At 38.0% G+C, this 20,185-nt stretch overlaps 1 protein-coding gene across 1 annotated transcript in view; it reads right to left on the bottom strand.

Annotated features, from left to right (window-relative positions):
• The window catches only part of SPATA5 (spermatogenesis associated 5), a 1,265,813-nt gene that overhangs the window by 754,763 nt on the left and 490,865 nt on the right, over nucleotides 1-20,185 (bottom strand). The gene's annotated exons all lie outside the window — the stretch shown is intronic.

Below are 20,185 nucleotides of genomic sequence, written 5' to 3'. Positions count from 1 at the left end.
AGCTTGATCTAGACATAGAACCTGCTTTATTGAGCTAAATGTATTGTGATGGCTATAGTGTCCATTTAATGAAAACTCTACATGTGGCCTGTGTTACTCTGAGATATGTTAGTATTGCACTATTCCACCTCATATCATGAATTGCATTGTGCTAAGTAGAGGTAATGTCATGTACAATTGTAGATGTTTTTGTTAGTACGCCAAATACCATGCTCCTCATCGTTTACATGAATGTGTGATATTAAAGGATGTCAAATACATATAATACTGGTGTGTGGGATGTTACTCACCAGCATGATGTGCTGTGATTGCAGCCCCTGAGTCACGAGCCCCTGGAAGTCCACAAACTGCTGTGATACTCAGGGACCTGCGTATCATCTCCTGCCAGGTGTTATACTCAATATCCAGGGCTGGACCACCGCCTGTTTACTTCTGGTGGATAGCTTCCTGCCCCATCTTTTCTTTGACCTGCCTCTTGCAGTCATTCCACCGCTTTTTCAGGCCCTCAACAGTCTTCCTCTGCAGGGCCACACTGTTGCATCCTCTACCGCAAACCATGCAGTTTTTCTCCTTTTGGCACTGCCTTTGCCCTTCTCCTGCCCCGACAGGGCACTGTAATTGTCCATGATGGCCTGGACAAGGGCAACATTTTCCGCAAATGAGAAGTTGGTACATCTCAGCCTCTCATCCTCCATGGCCACTTGGCTTCCTACCTGTGATGTCCCTGGCAGTGTGGGTTCCTCCCTATCCTCTCCCTCCTCCCTATGTGCACCCTCTGTCCCTCTCCTAGATGTGCCTGCTCTCTGGGGCTCTCGGGCATTTCCCCTCCCATCATCCCTTGTGGCTCTCCCTCTCCCCACTCTGCTTACTCCCCGACGGGGGGCCAACTGCTTCTCCTGTTCTCTCCAATACTCCTCTCCCTGCCACTCCTTTCCCCTCCTCCCAACCTCTCCCTGCCATCCTCACACTAAATCACACTACACACACTCACTCCCAGTTCAATCACACACAATCACAACCAAACACTCAGCCTATCACACTGTAAAATTCAAATAAAATGTGTGAGGTGTTAGAAAAAAAAATTGTGGTGTATTTGTATACAGGTATGTATGTATGCAAAACGTGTGCAATATGTAAAAATATGTGTAAGTGTACAAGCTTAATCAACAACAATGTGACCTAACTAACTCCTGTGTTTGCGCCTCTCTCTCTACTCTCACTAATCCTCCACTCCACTGTAGTGTGCTGTAGCTCAACGAACCATCCAAACACACTGAAGAAAATGGTGGCTGCGCATGGGTTTATATATGAATTTGAAAAGCGTAATTACGTGTCGCATTTTTTATTTAAATTCCGGGTTCGTTTTTATGCGTGTTAACCTAATTTGCAGAAAACTACTCTTTATTGACACTTTCCGTGGACATAATACTGGCGTAAGTTACTTGCGAAAAATAAAATGTGTATTTGCGCACATTTCAGAAGATCGCTAGTTAGTTCTACTTACATCAGTCTAGCATCTAATGGCACAGTATATGCAATACCCCGATGTGCGTGGTGAAATTACGGGCGGCGCGGGTTTCAACGCTTGCACCGAAGCCTGCGCCCTATATGTAATCTCGCCCACCATGTTTTCACATGATTTTCAGAGACCAACAAAGAACCAATAATTAAGCAGCCAATGGGAGGGGAGAGCATCATCAATGGGCAGTCCTGATGACTTCCTGGTGTGTTAATTTGCAGATTGTTATAGTCTCCTAACAAGCTCAGTTTATGGTGCTTGCAATAACTTATCCTGTCAAACACCTAATTACACGCATAAGCAAATATTAGATTGCTAATTTATCTTTGGCCAATGTCATTTTAAAAATGTGATTTTAAAGTTTTAATGAAATACTTGTTCACATGAAACCTGAGAAATAAAGGGACATGAAAAACAAAATATCTTCTTCATGATTTAGACAGAGCATACAAATTTGAACAACTTTCCAATTGACTTCTATTATCACATTTGTTTAGTTCTCTTTTTATCCTTTGTTGAAAATCATATCTAAATAGGCCCAGGAGCCGGGTGCTAGCTGATGACTGGTGGCTGCACATATATGCCCCTTGACATTGGCTTACCAATGTGGTCAGCTAGCTCCCAGTAGTGCAATGCTGCTCCTTCAACAAAGTATAATAAAAGAATGAAGCGAAATTGTAATAGTAAATTGGAAAGTTGTTTAAAAATCTATGCTCTATCTGTATCATGAAAGAAAAAAAAAAAAAATGGGTTTCATTTCCCTTTAAATATTATAAACCCCCCCCCCCCCCACACACACACACACAATACAAAAAGCTAAGAAATAGTGTTTGAAAAGGGTGTAAACAGTGATTCTGATGGAATTGGAACAGGATCTGTGTTAGTGGATTCATAGATGTGCCTGGCATCTAACTTACCCATCAGCCCTGGCTCAGCAAGCAGGTGTAAAGGCTGAATGAGGGTGCACGAGGCATTGTACGGATGTGCATTTTAGTGTTGGCATTGCCTTGACCTGCCAGAGAAAGTAAGGGGTTGGGTAACATTACATATTACTTTGCAAATTGATAATTGGGTTAGAAAATAAATACATTATTCTTTATCGCCATATGTCTTAACTATATCTTTTTGGTCAGGAGTCACCTTAGAGCTTGTGATGTCCCTCATTTATTTGTTTATGCTAAGAATCCATTCATTTTATAGAGTAGTTTAAAAATACGGTTAACTAAGAAGTAAATATTACTTAAAGGGTTACAAAACCAATTATTTATTTCATGATCCAGCATATAAATTTAAACAACTTTCCAATTTACTTCTGTTATTATATTTACTTCATACTCTTGGTAACCTTTGTTGAATGAAGGAAGGAATGCGCTACTGGGAGTAGGATGAACACATCAGGTGAGCCAACGACAAGAGGCATATATGTGCAGCCACCAATCAGCAGCAAGCTCTCTGTAGTTCATTGCTGCTCCTAGGCTTAAATAGATATACTCTTCAGAAAATGATACTAAAAGAATGAAGCAAATTAGATAATAGAAATAAAATGAAAACTTGTTTAAAATTGTATGCTCTATCTAAATTATGAAAGTTTAATTTTGACTTTACTGTCCCGTGTTAGCACTAAAAGCTCTCAGGATTGTGTATGTGCCTAGTGAAGGTTATATGAATATTAGATTTTAATTGCAGCGTTAATATTTTTTCACTAAAATTAAAAACGTTAAATGTTTGGTCAGCTCAGAATGTTATTGCACATAATAATGTTTAATTATATACAGTAAAATACTTGTTTTTACTGTCATTTAAACATTAAGAGGCTCTGAGCTGTGTCCCTGGTGTGAAACACAATTCACATTTTCACAACTGACAGCATATAGAAGCATTTTATTTTGTGTGCAGATAACTGTAATTTCTGGTATACTACTCATACATATTCATGTTTGTTTTGGCTGGAAGGTCCCTTTAATATTTCTGTTAACTTTTGTTTTTCCATCAACAATAATTGTCATCACAACTGTACATACTTTTTTGTGTGTAGAATAGCTATGTTTTTCACTATGAATATGTCATTCTTGCAACCACAATCAGGGATGATTCCAGATCATAAAATATGGCAAACAGCTGATCATAAAGCTAAATATCAAGGGTTAAGTGGGCTACCTATTTCTAAGCTTATTTTATTGTTTAAAATCCATTCATCCTCCTTTACCTGTTTCCTTGCATTGCTTAGATGACTGGACGTGTAAAAAGGGCAGTTGACTCCTTTGAGATTTGTCAGCGCTACAGTAATAAACAGTGCACCATCCTAGGAAAAAAGAACCCACTTGCCACAATAAACACGTTTAAAGGAACAGTCTAGGCAAAATTAAACTTTCATGATTCAGATAGTGCATGCAATTTTAAACAACTTTCCAATTAAATATGATCAAATTTGCTTTGTTCTCTTGGTATTCTTTGTTGAAAGCTAAACCTAGGTAGACTCATATACTAATTTCTAAGCCCTTGAAGGCCGCCTCTTATCACAGTGCATTTTGCATTTTTTACAGGTAGACAGTGCTAGTTCATGTGTGCCATATAGATACCATTGTGCTCACTTCAGTGGAGTTACCTAAGAGGCAGCACTGATTGGCTAAAATAAAAGTCTGAAAATAACTGAAATAAGGGGGCAGCCTGCAGAGGCTTAGATACAAGGTAATCAGAGATAATAAATATATTAAGGTGAAAGTCAATCCTATCATTTCAGAAACGCTAGGATTGACCATTGGAACAAATAAAGGGGACTTTCATTCATGAAGTATAAAATACTTCATGCAGAAAGCTCCTTTATTTGTTTCAAGCGTTCGCTGCAGGCAGCCCACGCAGAATGTTGTTTTGCTAAGAGGTGACGTTTTCAGCCCTTAAAAATAGTGTGCTGGAAATTCGGCGCCATCGGTAGACAAGCCAGATTTTCCGCACGGCTATTGGCTAAGAGGTGAAAACGTCACCTCTCAAGCAAAAGAGCATTCTGCCGTGGGCTGCCTGAGCAGCTCAGTTCGGCAAACACTTGAAAAAAAAATCCTAGCTTTTCTGAAATGCTAGGATTGACTTTCACTTTAAAAGGACACTGAACCCAAATTTTTTCTTTCGTGATTCAGATAGAGCATGCAATTTTAAGCAACTTTCTAATTTACTCCTATTATCACATTTTCTTCCTTCTCTTGGTATCTTTATTTGAAATGCAATAATGCAAGTTTAGATGCCGGCCCATTTTTGGTGAATAACCTGGGTTATTCTTGCTGATTGGTGGATAAATTAATTCACCAATAAAAAAAGTGCTGTCCAGAGTACTGAAACAAAAAATAAGCTTATAAGCCTTATTTTTCAAATAAAGATAGCAAGTGAACGAAGAAAAATTGATAATAGGAGTAAATTAGAAAGTTGCTTAAAATTGCATGCTCTATCTGAATCACGAAAGAAAAAATTTGGGTTCAGTGTCCCTTTAATATAACTGTATTAAATATGCAAAACTAGGGAATGGGTAATAAAGGGATAATCTATTTTTTTAAACAATAACAATTCTGGAGTAGACTGTCCCTTTGATAAATTTCCACTAATAAATATATTTTCTCATTGTATGAATTGTCTCATATTACAAGGGGCTAACAATGAAAAGCTTTACTTTTAGTTTCTGTGAATATTAAACAACAGATAAACTTCACAGGCCTTGTTATGGTAGATGGTTCAGTGGAGCATTTCCTTGAAATATACACGATATGCTTTTGCAGAATTCCCAGGAAAGCACTGCAAACTCCCACTAAAATAACATTCTTTACATTTTTTCAGAAGTGATAACAGTTTCTGCCTAACAAAGAGCAGTAGAAAAAGAAGACTTTTCCTTTTTTCCTGCATCCAAGAAATCTTTCATGATCCTGTCACACACATGTTTATCTTAATGAAGACACTCCAGCACTACCAGATCACAGCTAGTGACAGCTCCTAAGAAAATATAAACTCCCATCTGTCTGGCATTCAATGATATCCATTGTGCCATGGTGTCCTTTCTGCTTCTAGTCTGTGCTGGGAGGAAGCTCCTGAAGTCTGATGGAACTCAGGCCCCCCATCCATCTTCACACAATGGTCCAGGCTGACATCACTGCATTTCATTCATCTTCATTTGTCCAATCACATCCTGTCATTCTTATGTAAATTGGGCACTTGAGGATGCATCTTTTCTGCACTCTGTGATAAGGTGGAGAAAGGCTGTCAATTGCCCCAGGGTGCCATCAAAGACGGCAGCCCCTGTCTTTATTCTGTGCCTTGTGCTTTGCGTCCCAGCTAATGTGTCTGACATTTACATCCAGCTCAATGGGGGACAAAATAATCCAATTTTTCAGCTTCATCCCACTTTCCAGTGAGCTCCACTGTGGATATGACACTTGCCATAACTTTGTTTTGTTTTAACTCAGGAAATTACACCTCTAATAACTAAACCCTTTGGGCTAGATTACAAGGAGGCACAAACGGTTTTGCGCTAGCGTAATCGTGTTTTTGCAAGCCTTTTTATTTGCGCTATTACAAGTGAAGCAAAATCGCCCTTTATGCTTTAATCCTTTCCGCAATCTCAGAGCTGTGGTTAACTATTTTCTGAAACTAAAAACTTGCACAAAACACTTAAAAAAATGCATGACAAAGTACAGTTACTGTCTAATAAAACTTATTTCAAAAACATAAACAAAAGATAGGACATCTCGGATGTTAAAAAAAAGGCAGGCAAATGGCTTTAACATTGAAACACATACATATACTTTGATAAAGATGTATTTGTATGTATGTGTATTTATTTATATATATATATATATATATATATATATATATATATATATGTGTGTGTGTGTGTGTGTACTTATGTATTTATATGTGTATATATGTATTTACAGTCATATATTTTTATTATTATTCTTTATTGGGTACAAGGATAACAGTACAGAGGAGAAACAATATAATAAGACAACATTTTACAGACAAATACTGGAGGAATTGAGGGCCCTATTCCCGTGGGAATTTACAATCTAGACATATATACACATATACAAACTTTAAAATGACAGTTCACTCAAACATTTTCTCCCCTTTAATTTGTTCAAATGATCCACTTTACCTGCTGGAATGTATTCAATTGTTTACAAGTAGCTCATTTACCCTTATATTGGCATTTGAAATAGTTGATTTAGCATGTGGTATCCACATCTATTCTGAAAGTTTGTGGCCGCAGGTCCAAGCTATAGATAAGCTTTGTAAACACAGCCAGCAGAAGAAATTACACTCCCAGTGCGATATAGCAGAGATAAGGTAATAAAATGTTGATTTTCCATTGTTCTCTCTAAGTACTGGTGATTGTTTTAAGGACAGATATAAGATAAAGAAACAGGTATATGTACACAATGTGATACAGTATTGAGATCTGATTATACCTACAAGCTCAACCCATTTTATTAAATTGTGGCTTCAAAACACAAAATCAGAGCTTTAATATACACAAATAATCCTTAAAAAGCTAATTTTCATACATTTTTTACTCTGCATATGGTAAAAAAAAGCAATTGTAAACACATTAAGGGAAAAACTATTTTACAGTATACTGTCCCTTTTATATATATATGTACATATATATTAGTGCATTATAGCCCTTTGCCATTAAACAGATAAAAACATGATAAAACATATTTATGCAATATTCATATTTAATAAAGATGTTAACTATGTATTTACTGTAAATATTTCACATTTACTAATGCGAATATGCTATGTTGTATGTGTGATAGGTGGTTTTTTAAATAATTTGTTTCCCATTGACTTCTATGGGGTATGCAAAAAGGCGATGGAGTTTGAGCGATCTCTATGGGGTAATACATTTTTTGGGGGCTATTCAGGTTAACACTAGTGCAAAATATGTTTTTTTGGAACTTGTAATACGAACGCAACCCCGCAAGCGCAAAAATTAAAATCCAAGCTGCACCACTTGTAATACTCTTAGCCTGTGCAAATTCTGTAAATTGAATAAGTGACAATAGAATAATTGAGAGTGTTATAAATTAAGGCTTTGAGTCTCACAATGATATCACATGACTAAGGGGACCGCCCCGAAACGTTGTGTTCTGTACTGATCCCCACACTTCATTGCTGTTTTTGTCTATTTGGATGGTGGGCTTGACAGCGGCTCACAGACGTGTCAGTACACCTGGTTCTAGTGCTGGTCTTTCTTGGATTTTGTTACTTCTACACTGTTGTAGTCCGTGCACTGACCAAGGTCCCAATGGAGGAAACACATGAAACAAGTGGATCACAAATGTTTGCCTATACAGAAGTTGAGGCTTCGAGGATAACCACACTTGTTAGGGGCTCCCGTAGCTTCCTACACAGTGCACATAAAACCCCCATTTCTTCTTTCATGATTCAGATAGAGCACACCATTTTAAAAAACGTTCTAATCAACTTCTATTATCAAATTTGCTTCATTCTCTTGATATTCTTTGCTGAAAAGCATATCTAGATATGCTCTGTAGCTGTTGATTGGGTGCTGGTCATAGATGCCTCGTGTGATTGGCTCACACATGTGCACTGCTATTTCTTCAACAAAGGAGATCTAAAGAATGAAGCAAAATATATAATAGAAGTAAATTGGAATGTTGTTTAAAATTGTATTCTCTACCTGAATCATGAAAGAAACATTTTGGGTTTAGTGTCCCTTTAATTATGAGAAGTTAACGAAAAAACTTTTGGCCTATAACTTACATGCAACAACAGTTGCGGAGTATTATAGGGTAAAAACGGATCCCTCGTGGATTACATATGCATACCCGTCCTACTTTACTCAGGGAGAATCAGGAATATTGCCGAAAATTTCAATACATTCTTAATAAGTGTTATTTAGATATCCTTGTTCTTACTGTTGAATACTTGCAAAAGGAGATTAATGACATTAAGGAATCCATAGCCAAGGTTGAGTCCGAGTTATGTTACTCCCTGAAGGCTGAGACATGGGAAAAAAATGCTTGCTGATAATAAGACACAAACAGCTGAATTACGTAAAACCATTGAGGAGCACAAAAGGGCGAAATTTTTCCACGATGAGCAGGACTACAACACGGGCAGAGTATACCGCTGGATCTATGATCCATTTGGCAAGGAACGCTGCGTCACTTCCGGTCACATGAGATGCCAGAAACATGCGGGTAATGCCAGCAGCAGCTCTGAGTCATCGGCTTTTTCCCAAGAGGGAATGGATTCCGGTACCGACGGAGGGCGAGAAAACATCACCTCAGGAAACAACAAGGGGAAACAGATGAAGAAGGACAACATGCCGCGTCAGACCACACGGGCAAAGAAGCAGACATAGGGCTCGATTTATCAAGCCTCTACGGCAGCAAGTTCTCTCAAGAACTTGCTCGCGGTGATTTATCAAGCAGCGGTCACCAGACCGCTGCTTCTCTAACATCTACGCCACCTCTATTGTGGCGAAATTCAATCTCCTCAGTCGAGTCCGACCGAGGAGATTGACAGCTCCTGTCCGCGCGTAACTGGCTGTGCGCGGGCAGAGGGCGGGATTGCACACAAGTGCAAAATTGCGCTCGTGTGCAATGGCGAATACCTGCGGGTAATTTCGCCCGCCACAGGCAAGCTGAGGCGTACAGGGGCACGTATACGCGCCCCTGTACGCCTCAGTGTTAATAAATCTAGCCCATAGTGGTAAATATATCACACCACACTCTCATGGATGCAGAGAATAAGGTATTACAGAAGGGTCTGTCATTCTGCCCTGCTAAGACCTGTGCTTTTTTCACCCTATATCAGGATCTGCATAGATTTTTTTAGGTCTGTGAGACTTAAATTTTGGCATAACAAGTTTGGGAAACCAATATAGGATTGCAACACCTTATCCACATCACATAGTGATTTGAGTATCAGGAAATTGGGACTGTATAATAACAATAACTTTTCTCCCAGTAATACACATCATGGGATAGAGACATTAAAGAATTTGGTCTTAAATGATGTATCTAAGCTTAGACGAAAGATTCAGAAACCGTGCAAACATAGAAATACTGGCCCTGTCAACTTCACCACAGTGGAACATCAGGCCCTTAAATGGTTAAAAAATAAGAAGGAAATTATTCTTAAAGCCGCAGACAAGGGCGGTGCCACTGTGGTGATGGATGTACAGGACTATAGGAAGGAAATCTATTCTCAGCTAGAAGTTAGTCAGGTTTATACTAAGATTGAATGTAACCCTGTATTTAAAATTGCTAAGGAGATTAAAAAATATGGTTGATAATGCATTGAAATATGGTATCATCAATAAAGATACAGCAAAATTTTTGGTAGTGCAGGACCCAAAAACACGGGTGGTTCTATGCACTACCAAAGATTCACAAGTCACTTATTAACCCCCCGGCCGTCCCATTGAGGCAGGAACTAATTTGATATTTTCAAATATAGCTGTATTTTTGGATAAGATTTTACATCCACACGTTGAACAGTCTAACACTTTCATTAGGGACACTGGTGACCCTTCTACAAAGTTATATGAAGGAAGGACAGGAAACCCACATTTTTCTTTCAAGATTCAGCTAGAACTTACAATTTTAAACATCTTCCAATTTACTTCTGTTATATAATTTGCTTCATTCCCTAGGTGTCCTTTGTTAAAGGACCAGTAATGCATTACTGGGAGCTAGCTGAAAGCCAGTGAGAATAGGCATATATACCTAGGCATACTTTTCAACAAATGATACAAAGACTACAAAACAAATTAGAAATACATTGCATATTTTTTTCTGAATCATGGAAGAAAAAAACGATTTCATGTCTCTTTAATATTAGGACAATGTTATTAATGTTTCATTTAAGTCCAAAATGATCAAGGATCATGTGAAACCAATGAAAGTAATTATATTGCCATGGATATATGATCACCTGTGACTAGAAAGTAAAGATCCGACTTAGGTCAGATTACCCATACAGATTAAGGGGTAGATTTAATAAAGGTCGAGCGGACATGATTCGCTGTAGCGAATCATGTCTGCTTGACCTCGCTAAATGCAGACAGGATACGCTGTCCGAATTTAACACTGCACAAGCATTTCTTGTGAAATATTTGTGCAATGTCGCCCCCTGCTCACTCGCGGCCAATCGGCAACTAGCAGGGGCCGTCAATCATCCCGATCATATCGGATAGGGATAATTTCAGGTGGATAATTTCTTATGACCTCTGCTTCTTAACTTCCGTTTCAGGCAAGACTGAAACTATGGGCATAGAATGCAGCATCCGCTGCTTAATAAATTTACCCCTATATCTGAACATTTACATAAACATTCAGTGGTAAAGTGCTCTATTTCATTACATGTTATAATGTTTGTTGCTGTAGAACTCTGTGTTTAAAGGGACATTAAACTACTAGGTACAACTACACTAGCATGGTTACTACTCACTATACTATTGTATTTCCTACTGTACCTGCAGCTCTCTATAAAGCTGTTCTATTATTTGAACTCATTACAAAATCCAACATTTCATACTGGGCACCGCCACCTTGTATCACACGTATTGCTGGTACCAATATTATTGCTATAGGGGTTAGAAAATCTTTAAAGGCTTGTTATTGTGACTGATCATACAAAGCTGCTTTGATGTGGCAAAACAGTTGCTAATACGCAAAAAAAGAAGCTTTTACAGTTTTTTTTAAATAGTGGTTCCATTTCTGCTACAGGATTAAGAAATAACTCATTATTGGGCTGAATATGTACATAATGTTAAAAAGGCAAAATTCCCTGGTCTTTAGAATCTGAATAATAATGCAAAGATTAAGGATGTTAATGAGAAGAAAGACCTTCTGAGGTGACCAAAGCCTTAAAGCCCTAAAGTCATTCCAAACTTCCACCAGAGATTGTTATTCACCAGACACCAACTAAATTACGACCTCACCTCATATGATCAATGAATCCTCTGGTGAAGACCCCAGAACTGCCATTCTACAGTGGTCTAATGCAGATTTTAGTATACTAAATTACCACCAGTTAGGCCTATAACCATAATGCCCTTGACAGGGACACATGTCTTGAAGTTCCTTGATTGTAAGCTCTGTCTTAGAAAATCAGTCCTTTCAAAGCAATATTAAAGGCATCAGTTCTTGAATTATGCCTAAATAAAGGATTGTGTATGGTTTTTTAGTTAGACCGATCTTACATCCCCATCCTGCAGTCCTGCAGACACAGCTTTATATTGTCCATGTACAGAGTCATAAAAACACACTATTCCTATACCTTGCTAGTAAAACATCCATAACCTTGGTGAAGGTCCTTGGAGCTTTTGCAAGTCTAAAGGAGAAGCAAGACACTAATCATGGAAGTGTAAAACTGCTTCTCTGAAACAGCTCCTGAAATAACTCATGAAATACCCATTATAAAAAGAAACACAATTTTGGTTTTAGATTTTAAAATGAGGAATCCTTACAAACTGGCTTAGTTGTTTTAAGTCTAGAATTAGACAATACATGACTTCTTTGCAAGAATGAGTAGACTGGAATAAAACCCCTGACCCTGTTCACAAAGGAGAATGGGTAGAAACTTTCAAAGATCCAGAAGAGCCTGCAATATTACTCAAAATAGCTCTATCATTCACAGGATAGTTTGCTAGGACGTTCACTCAGTTCTCAGAATCTAAAATGTATCTATCTATAAAATTGTTTACTGCTAAAACAATCCATGAAATTTTCAAACTGAAACCCTTCCCACTTTATGACCATATGACGTCAACCAAATATCATTTCATTATGTGTCCCAGCTAACCTTATTTTTAAGCAGGCCTTTTCACGTAAGGGGTAGAATTGTTACTATTTTGAAAATAGGAACTCTGAGAATTTAAGCCCAGAATTAGAATAAAAATTCCAACTTTTTTGGGAATAATGGAAAAGGATGGAATAAAATCAATGGTATTCTTCCTAAACTTAAACTACAGCTAATAAAATTCAGAAAATCTTTTGGAATATGAGACAGAAGTTAACTTCCTCGAAAAACTATGTTTAAATCCCAGAGATCTTGGACAGACTGCAATAGGCCTTCTAAAAAAGGTGTAAACTGCCCCCTACTAGAAGAGAATCTAGACCATACCTTCCTGCTGATTTGGACAAGGAAAAAGGCTCATAGAATGCTTAGCCTGCTTCCAACTGGTTAAAATGTACAGGAAGATATGGAAGATTCAGGTCACTGTAAGGAAGAGGATGATTTGTGGCTCCTAAATTGACAAAAAGAAAAGAAAAGTACTATTTGTTCTATTTTTCCCTTAGATGTCTTGTCTTGAGAGAGAAAAGTTCCTTATCTTTCAGACACAGTGAAAATAATAATGTCAAGACCAGGTCCAAATAAATTCTTCCTTGAAAAGGAAAGATAAAAGTCTATCTTTGGGCACCCTGTTTGCTGATAAGGAGTTAAATCATAAAGCCCTTCAGGGTCAGCACTGCTGAAAAATTAATAACATTTTTTTTTACTAAGAGTAAAATCAAAAGATGTCAATAATGGGATCACAGATAAATGCATTAGTCGACTTTAGAAGTTTTAAACAGTTTTAAAAATCTTCATCCACAAATTGTAACATCAAAGAGCAGATGCAACTGCTACAGAAGCAAATCTTGCTGAAAAAGGACTGTTGATGAAAGATGACCAATTTCATGTTGATATGGTTTCTGAAAAATGTACCATCTTCTAAGGGAATAGTAGTGCGTTTGGCACTCGAGATCTTGATGACTGGAGAAAGCTTGACAGATTCACAAACCTTGTTCTGCGGGGTCTGACTAGAGCATTCAAATTAATAAAGATTGCTCTATTCAAAGCGAACTATGACTCTTGGAAGCAGAAGTCATCAGGTCTATCTCTGGGAGACCCCATTGTTCCACAATCTAGTAGAAAATTAGTAAAGGAGAAAACATTCCTTTTCAGGGGATTCTCTCTACCAAGGAAATCTGCTTCCCAGATTTCCTTCCTGGGATGAGAAATATATAAAAAGAAAATTGTGTCCAATCAAAAAACTTTGAGACTTCCTAAATTATTGCTAAGTAACTGCCTCATCCTTGTTGATGATGGATATAAGCTTCAGCTGTAACATCTCAGATAAGTTTCTTCTTTCAGAAGAGGACAGCACTGAAGGGACCTAAAAATTGTAAGATAATTATTGTCAATCGTGCTTTCTGAGGAAACCAAACTCCCTGTGCTCTCCTGGACCTCCATACTGAAATCCAATACCAGAGAATGGTGTCTGCAGACATTTTCTAATTTGTTGAATAAGGATGTCCCCAGAAAAATAGTATGGAATACTATCCACAGGGACAGAGATTGCCTCACTGAAGACTCCCATAGGATTCTATGAGATAGTTGAGTGACATTTTTGCACAATTGTCAAAGCATGCAAAGTTGAAGAGGTCTCATATGTAACCGTGCAAAAAAAAATAATCTGATGCTGCAATCATCAGACCTAACACTTCCCTACAATGAGCTACAGATAGGATAGGATAGCAAACTGACTGTAACTTAGAACCCTGATCTGTTATAGAAAGCTGCATAGACACCAAGTCAATAATAACTTCTAGAAAATAATCTTGATAAAGAGAAAGATTACTTTTAAATAATTCCTCCAACCATGTCTGCGATGAAAACAACAGTAGAATCTTGGTATGAAATACAGCTGAACAAAAAAAAATGGAGCCTGAACCAGTATGTTGTCCAGGCTTAGAGCCACTGAACTACATGAGTACTTATTACAAACAAGAGAGTTCCAAGAACCTTCGTAAAAATTCTTGGAGCTGTAGATAGACTAATTGGAAGAGCCATAAACTGAAAAAGCTTGTCCTGAAAGGTAAATCTTAGAAGCTGGAGATGTTCTAGGAATAGGAACAAAGGAATTCTTCAAATAAAATGTGGACATAAATTGACCATGTTAAGTAAGGGGTAGAATAGTCCAGATTGTTACTATTTTGAAAATAAGAACTCTGAGAATTTAAGCCTAGAATTAGTCTGGAAAAGGATGGAGTAAAATCCTTGGTATTCTTCCTAAACTTAAACTACAGCTAATAAAATTCACTAAATCTTTTGGAACATGAGACAGAATATAACTTCCTCGAAAACTATGTTTAAAACCCAGAGATCTTGGACAGACTGCGATAGGTCTTCTAAAAAAAGTTTTAAACTGCCCCGTACTAAAAGAGAATCTAGATTGGGACCATAACTTCCTGCTGATTTGGACGAGGAAAAAGGCTCATAGAATGCTTAGCCTAATCTAATAAGATCCATTCAGGAATTGTAAAGCTGAACTGGTAACAATCCTGCAACATATTTTTCTAATTAGTGGATCTACCCTCTAAAGGATAATGTAACATAGTGGCAATACATTTCAGTATGCTCCATGAAAGAATAAACAGGCACATAAAATAAATTTAGACAACCACCAATTATTATTATTTTTTAGTTGTAAATACATGTAAAAACAGTAAATAAAATGTTTAAAAACAATGTAACTTGGGGGGGGGGGGGGGGGCGTGTGTTAGCCTCAGCCATTTTCAGAAGTGTTTCACAGTAGCTCCGATTAGAGTCTGAATAATCTACTAATTATCTTCAACTTCTAAGAAATAACTTCACTACTTATTTCTACACATCCCCTAAAGATTAGTTCCAGAATCAAATAATACCATCTATACCTATTTCTTGGAAACAGAAGACTCTAAATGCTCAAGTTTACAGTGAGCTACCTATTTCACCTTTCCACCACCACCACCCCTCGGTTAGAATTCTGGGTGGGTAGAGCGGTCTTATCCTGCTGACACATATATGCCTAAAGGCTGAGCTGTATTAACAATAAAGAGCCGGGAGACGCAAGATCACATTCTGCTACAATGGAGGCCGAAGTTGTAACCTTACTAAAACTGCTCACCCACAAGATGGAATACCACCATTTCTCCCTCGTGGCGGAACTGAGAGCTGAGAGAGCTGTGGCTAGGGAAGACGACATCACTTACAGCTTCGATTTGAGCCCAACCTCTTCACCGCAGAAGACTACAGCAGTTCATAACAGAACGCCTGACATTGGCCTCACTGAAGATACTCGCTCAGAGGAGTCATCTAGGGACACAGAAAAGACTCCCTCAAGCTCGGCACTGCCGGACATTCTGCCTCACGCACCTGCAAACTACAGCACATCATCCGACAGTGTTGACTCAACGCTGGAGCCCCTTGAGATGCGACTGGTCGAGAGGGGATCCCAGTTAAGCTTTGCCATGAGGTGCCTTCAGGATCTTTCATTGAGAAATGCCGATGCTCGGTCTGAAAGCGATATGTTGGTGTCCCTGCATGACTTTTCATTAACATCAGAGCATTACCATCTGGCTTGCCAGCACTGCGGAAGTGAGATTACATGGAGTAAATATTTCCTCCTCTATCACTGCAAACCTAAAGGGATCGGATAAATTAGCCCAGTTACCTGCAGCAAACTAGTTGCACACTTCCAGTAGCTTGGAGACAAGCCCATACTAAACCTCATGCCATAGAGCCTGACAACACCACTACTATATTTCAGTAACTAATGATAACCCAATGGTTTGATGTAATGGACTGTGTTATATGTATTGCTTATTTTTTGGTACTCAATGTCAATAGAGAACTTTATACCCATACTACTCATTCCATATATCACTAGGTTTCCCCATAGTGAGCACCTTCCCTAAGTAATGTACGGGGGAATACATTTAGTATCCAAACAGGCTGAGCTTCCTACTGCAATTTAATATATCAATAACTCTTACCTGAGATAACTAACATACTCAACAATAAAATACCATAGCTAAGGGTTAACCAGATCTCCTGGCATTTTAGTAGCGCTTGGGAATACATTATTACAGGCAACACAAAATCCTGTTCTAAGCATAAACTCCAACAGTTATATTAAATGTTTGGTGAGTCTGACGCCCACTATTTATTGATTGGCTGATAGAATCCTATCAGCCAATCGGAATTCGAGGGACGCCATCTTGGATGACGTCATTTAAAGGACCAGTCATTCGTCGGGTAGTCGTCGGTAGAGCTGGATGTTCCGCGCCGGAGGTCTTCAAGATGGAGCCGCTCATCGCCGGAAGGATGAAGATAGAAGATGCCGCTTGGATGAAGATGTCTGCCGGTCCGGATGTCCTCTTCTGCCTGGATAGGATGAAGACTTCTGCCCGGCTGGAGGACCACTTGTGCCCGCATCGGATGAAGAGTTCGGCCCGGTTGGATGAAGACGGCTCATGGTAGGGTGATCTTCAATGGGGTAGTGTTAGGTTTATTTAAGGGGGGATTGGGTGGGTTTTAGAGTAGGGGTGTGTGTGTGGGGGGTCTTGTATTTTATTTTACAGGTTAACAAGCTGATTACTTTGGGGCAATGCCCCGCAAAAAGCCCTTTTAAGGGCTGTTAAAAGAGCTGATTACTTTTGTAATTTAGTAAAGGGTAGGAAATTTTATTATTTTGGGGGGCTTTTTTATTTTATTAGGGGGCTTAGATTAGGTGTAATTGTAACTTAGGTTAGGATTTATTTTACAGGTAATTTTGTAATTATTTTAACTAGGTAGCTATTAAATAGTTATTAACTATTTAATAGCTATTGTACCTAGTTAAAATAAATACAAAGTTGCCTGTAAAATAAATATAAATCCTAAAATAACTACAATGTAACTATTAGTTATATTGTAGCTATATTAGGGTTTATTTTATAGGTAAGTATTTAATTTTAAATAGGAATAATTTATTTAATTATAGTAAATTTATTTTGTTTTATTTAAATTGTATTTAAGTTAGGGGGGTGTTAGGGTTAGACTTAGGTTTAGGGGTTAATAACTTTATTATAGTAGCGGCGACGTTGGGGGCGGCAGATTAGGGGTTAATAATTGTAGGTAGGTGGCGGCGATGTTAGGGAGGGCAGATTAGGGGTTAATAAAATGTATTATAGTGTTTGCAAGGCTGGAGTGCGGCGGTTTAGGGGTTAATATATTTATTATAGTGGCAGTGATGTCCGGTCGGCAGATTAGGGGTTAATAAGTGTAGGTAGGTGGCGGCAAGGTTGGGGGGGGGGAAGATTAGGGGGTAATAAATATAATATAGGTGTCGGCGATGTTAGGGGCAGCAGATTAGGGGTTCATAGGGATAATGTAGGTGGTGGCGATGTCCGGTCGGAAGATTAGGGGTTAAAACATTTTATTATAGGTAGTTTATTATAGGTAGTTTATGGGTGTTAGTGTACTTTATAGCACTGTAGTTAAGAGTTCTATGGGCTAACGCCGGAACATAAAGCTCTTAACTACTGACTTTTTTTTGCGGTTGGAGTCTTGGCGGTAGAGGCTGTACCGCTCACTTCTTCCAAGACTCGTAATACCGGCGTTAGGCAAATCCCATAGAAAAGATAGGATACGCAATTGACGTAAGGGGATTTGCGGTCGCCTCGAGTCGCAGAAAAAATTCCAGCCTGACTCTAAATACCAGCGGGCGTTAAAAAGCAGCGTTAGGACCCCTTAACGCTGCATTTTAAGGCTAACGCAGAACTCTAAATCTAGCCGAATGTAACTTGGACCTTGTAAAATAAAGTCTGATATATAGGAGACATATAACCTTGGGCAATAAGTATTAAAGGGAAAACCTTCTTGTGTAATAATTGTAAATAATAATTATGCACTGCATTAAAATCTAGCCCTTCATATTATTTGATAAAAAAAATATCATACTCTTCAGTAATAAGACATTTGGCTGTTGCACTCAGAAACAAAGGAACAGTTGAGAAATAAAAAAAAAAGAGAGGGAAATAGCCAGTGCACAAAAAAACATAAAATACACAAAAGATTTCCCCTCATATTGCCAAACAGTTAAATCCCTTTTACAGTTTATATAACAGAAAGTATAATATATTACTCCCAGGTGAATTAGCCGAATAGTAAGTAGCAGCTATTACTACATCATAAAGTTTCCATAATTACTAGACTAGAAGTATGAAAAGTCTAAGTAATAAAGGTGGAATTAGTCTGTTACATGTGTATGTCCCCTAGTTATGATGTACCTCAAAATAGATGCAACCATTAATAGCCTGTGGGTTATGTGACTGCAAGAAATGACTGCACTTACCTTAGATGAACACACTCTACCATACTTGCTGCAGAAAAGACTACTTCCAGTAGAGAGCCCATCCATTGCTGTGTATATCACAGCAGAGGATCTATGTGTGGAGTATATTGACGACCCAACAGGAGGAGGCTAAGGGACCGGTCCCCACAACACCTGTGGCAGGCTTGTGACAAACTCCTTCACTGGGAGTAAGTCTGATACTACTCTATACTCAAATCTCTCCTCTGTCTCTCAGTAGCAGCTCTCTGAGGGGCCTGAGCACCCCTCTCAACGAATAATCTGGAGCACCTCAATTCTTTATCTCCTCTTGAGGCAAAGAAAAGACTGGTAAACAAGAAAGGTGGGAGAGGATTGAGTGCTCTTAGAGCTTTGGAAATCTTTGCCTCCTACTAGTAGCCAGGAGTTAAATCCCAGGAGTAATGGCTCATAGACTCTCTGTATCTTATGAAAGAAATACCCTTTATGCAAATGTATCAAATAATTTAGCTATACTTTACATTCAAAAGTATATAATACGCTCTCAATATAATAGAAACATCTTTAAATAAAAATCAGCAGAACATCCTATATATATTTTAATTGACATGTATCTGTGAATTCCACATCTTCCCTAGTAGAGTGAATACAGGAAACCACACCATGATTACAATAATATACCAAGCAGAAGTTCTCGAGTTCTTAGTTCAAAACAGGATTGGTGACTGATTTTCTTTTCTTAATAGAATGAATGATATTATTTTTAAATTGAATAAAACTCAGTACTAATCAATATTGAAGCCTTGGTTTATCAGCTGAAATATTTCCAAATCAACGTTTATCTAACCCTTGGTGGCTTTATATATATATATATATATATATATATATATATATATATATATATATATATATATATATATATACTAATCTTTTGGCAACTGTCCACAGAATGTACCTCCAGACTGTCTGCCAACATATCACAAGAACCCATACCTGCTCAATCTACAATTCATACAGTCACAACTGAAAAAAATCACCTTATATGTCACTCCATTACTAGTTCCCAGGCTACAAACAGGTCAGCATTATGGCCCTAATAGTGGCAGTGCAGTACATGTACAGTTTATGAAAATTCTGCCTTTGAAAAATGAAACTTTGTGAGAAATGAATGCATGAAATGGGGACCCCAATATCAAACTAATCTACTATGTTATGTATATAAATTATCCATATCATAGATAAATGCAGTATATTCTGTATTTACTTTTTCCAACAGAAAAAAGATGCCAGTAAGGGAACATATTTTGTACTACGCTTGGTAAAGTGCATGAAAGTAATCCTTAGTAAACCAATGGTAAACTATGTCATCAAACATCTTTGAATATGATTAAAATGCATTTATTCCTGTATAAGGCCACAAACATTTCCAACTGTGCAGTAGACTTGTGTACTAATTTATTTAAGTATACATAATCTGCAAACCAAGCAGTGTATTTAAACCTATTTATTATCATTTGATAATAGGCAAA

Source organism: Bombina bombina, chromosome 2 (genome assembly GCF_027579735.1).
Source record: "Bombina bombina isolate aBomBom1 chromosome 2, aBomBom1.pri, whole genome shotgun sequence".
NCBI lineage: Eukaryota > Metazoa > Chordata > Amphibia > Anura > Bombinatoridae > Bombina > Bombina bombina.
The sequence above is the reverse complement of the archived record's forward strand: the minus strand, read 5'-3'. Positions and strand labels throughout refer to the sequence as shown.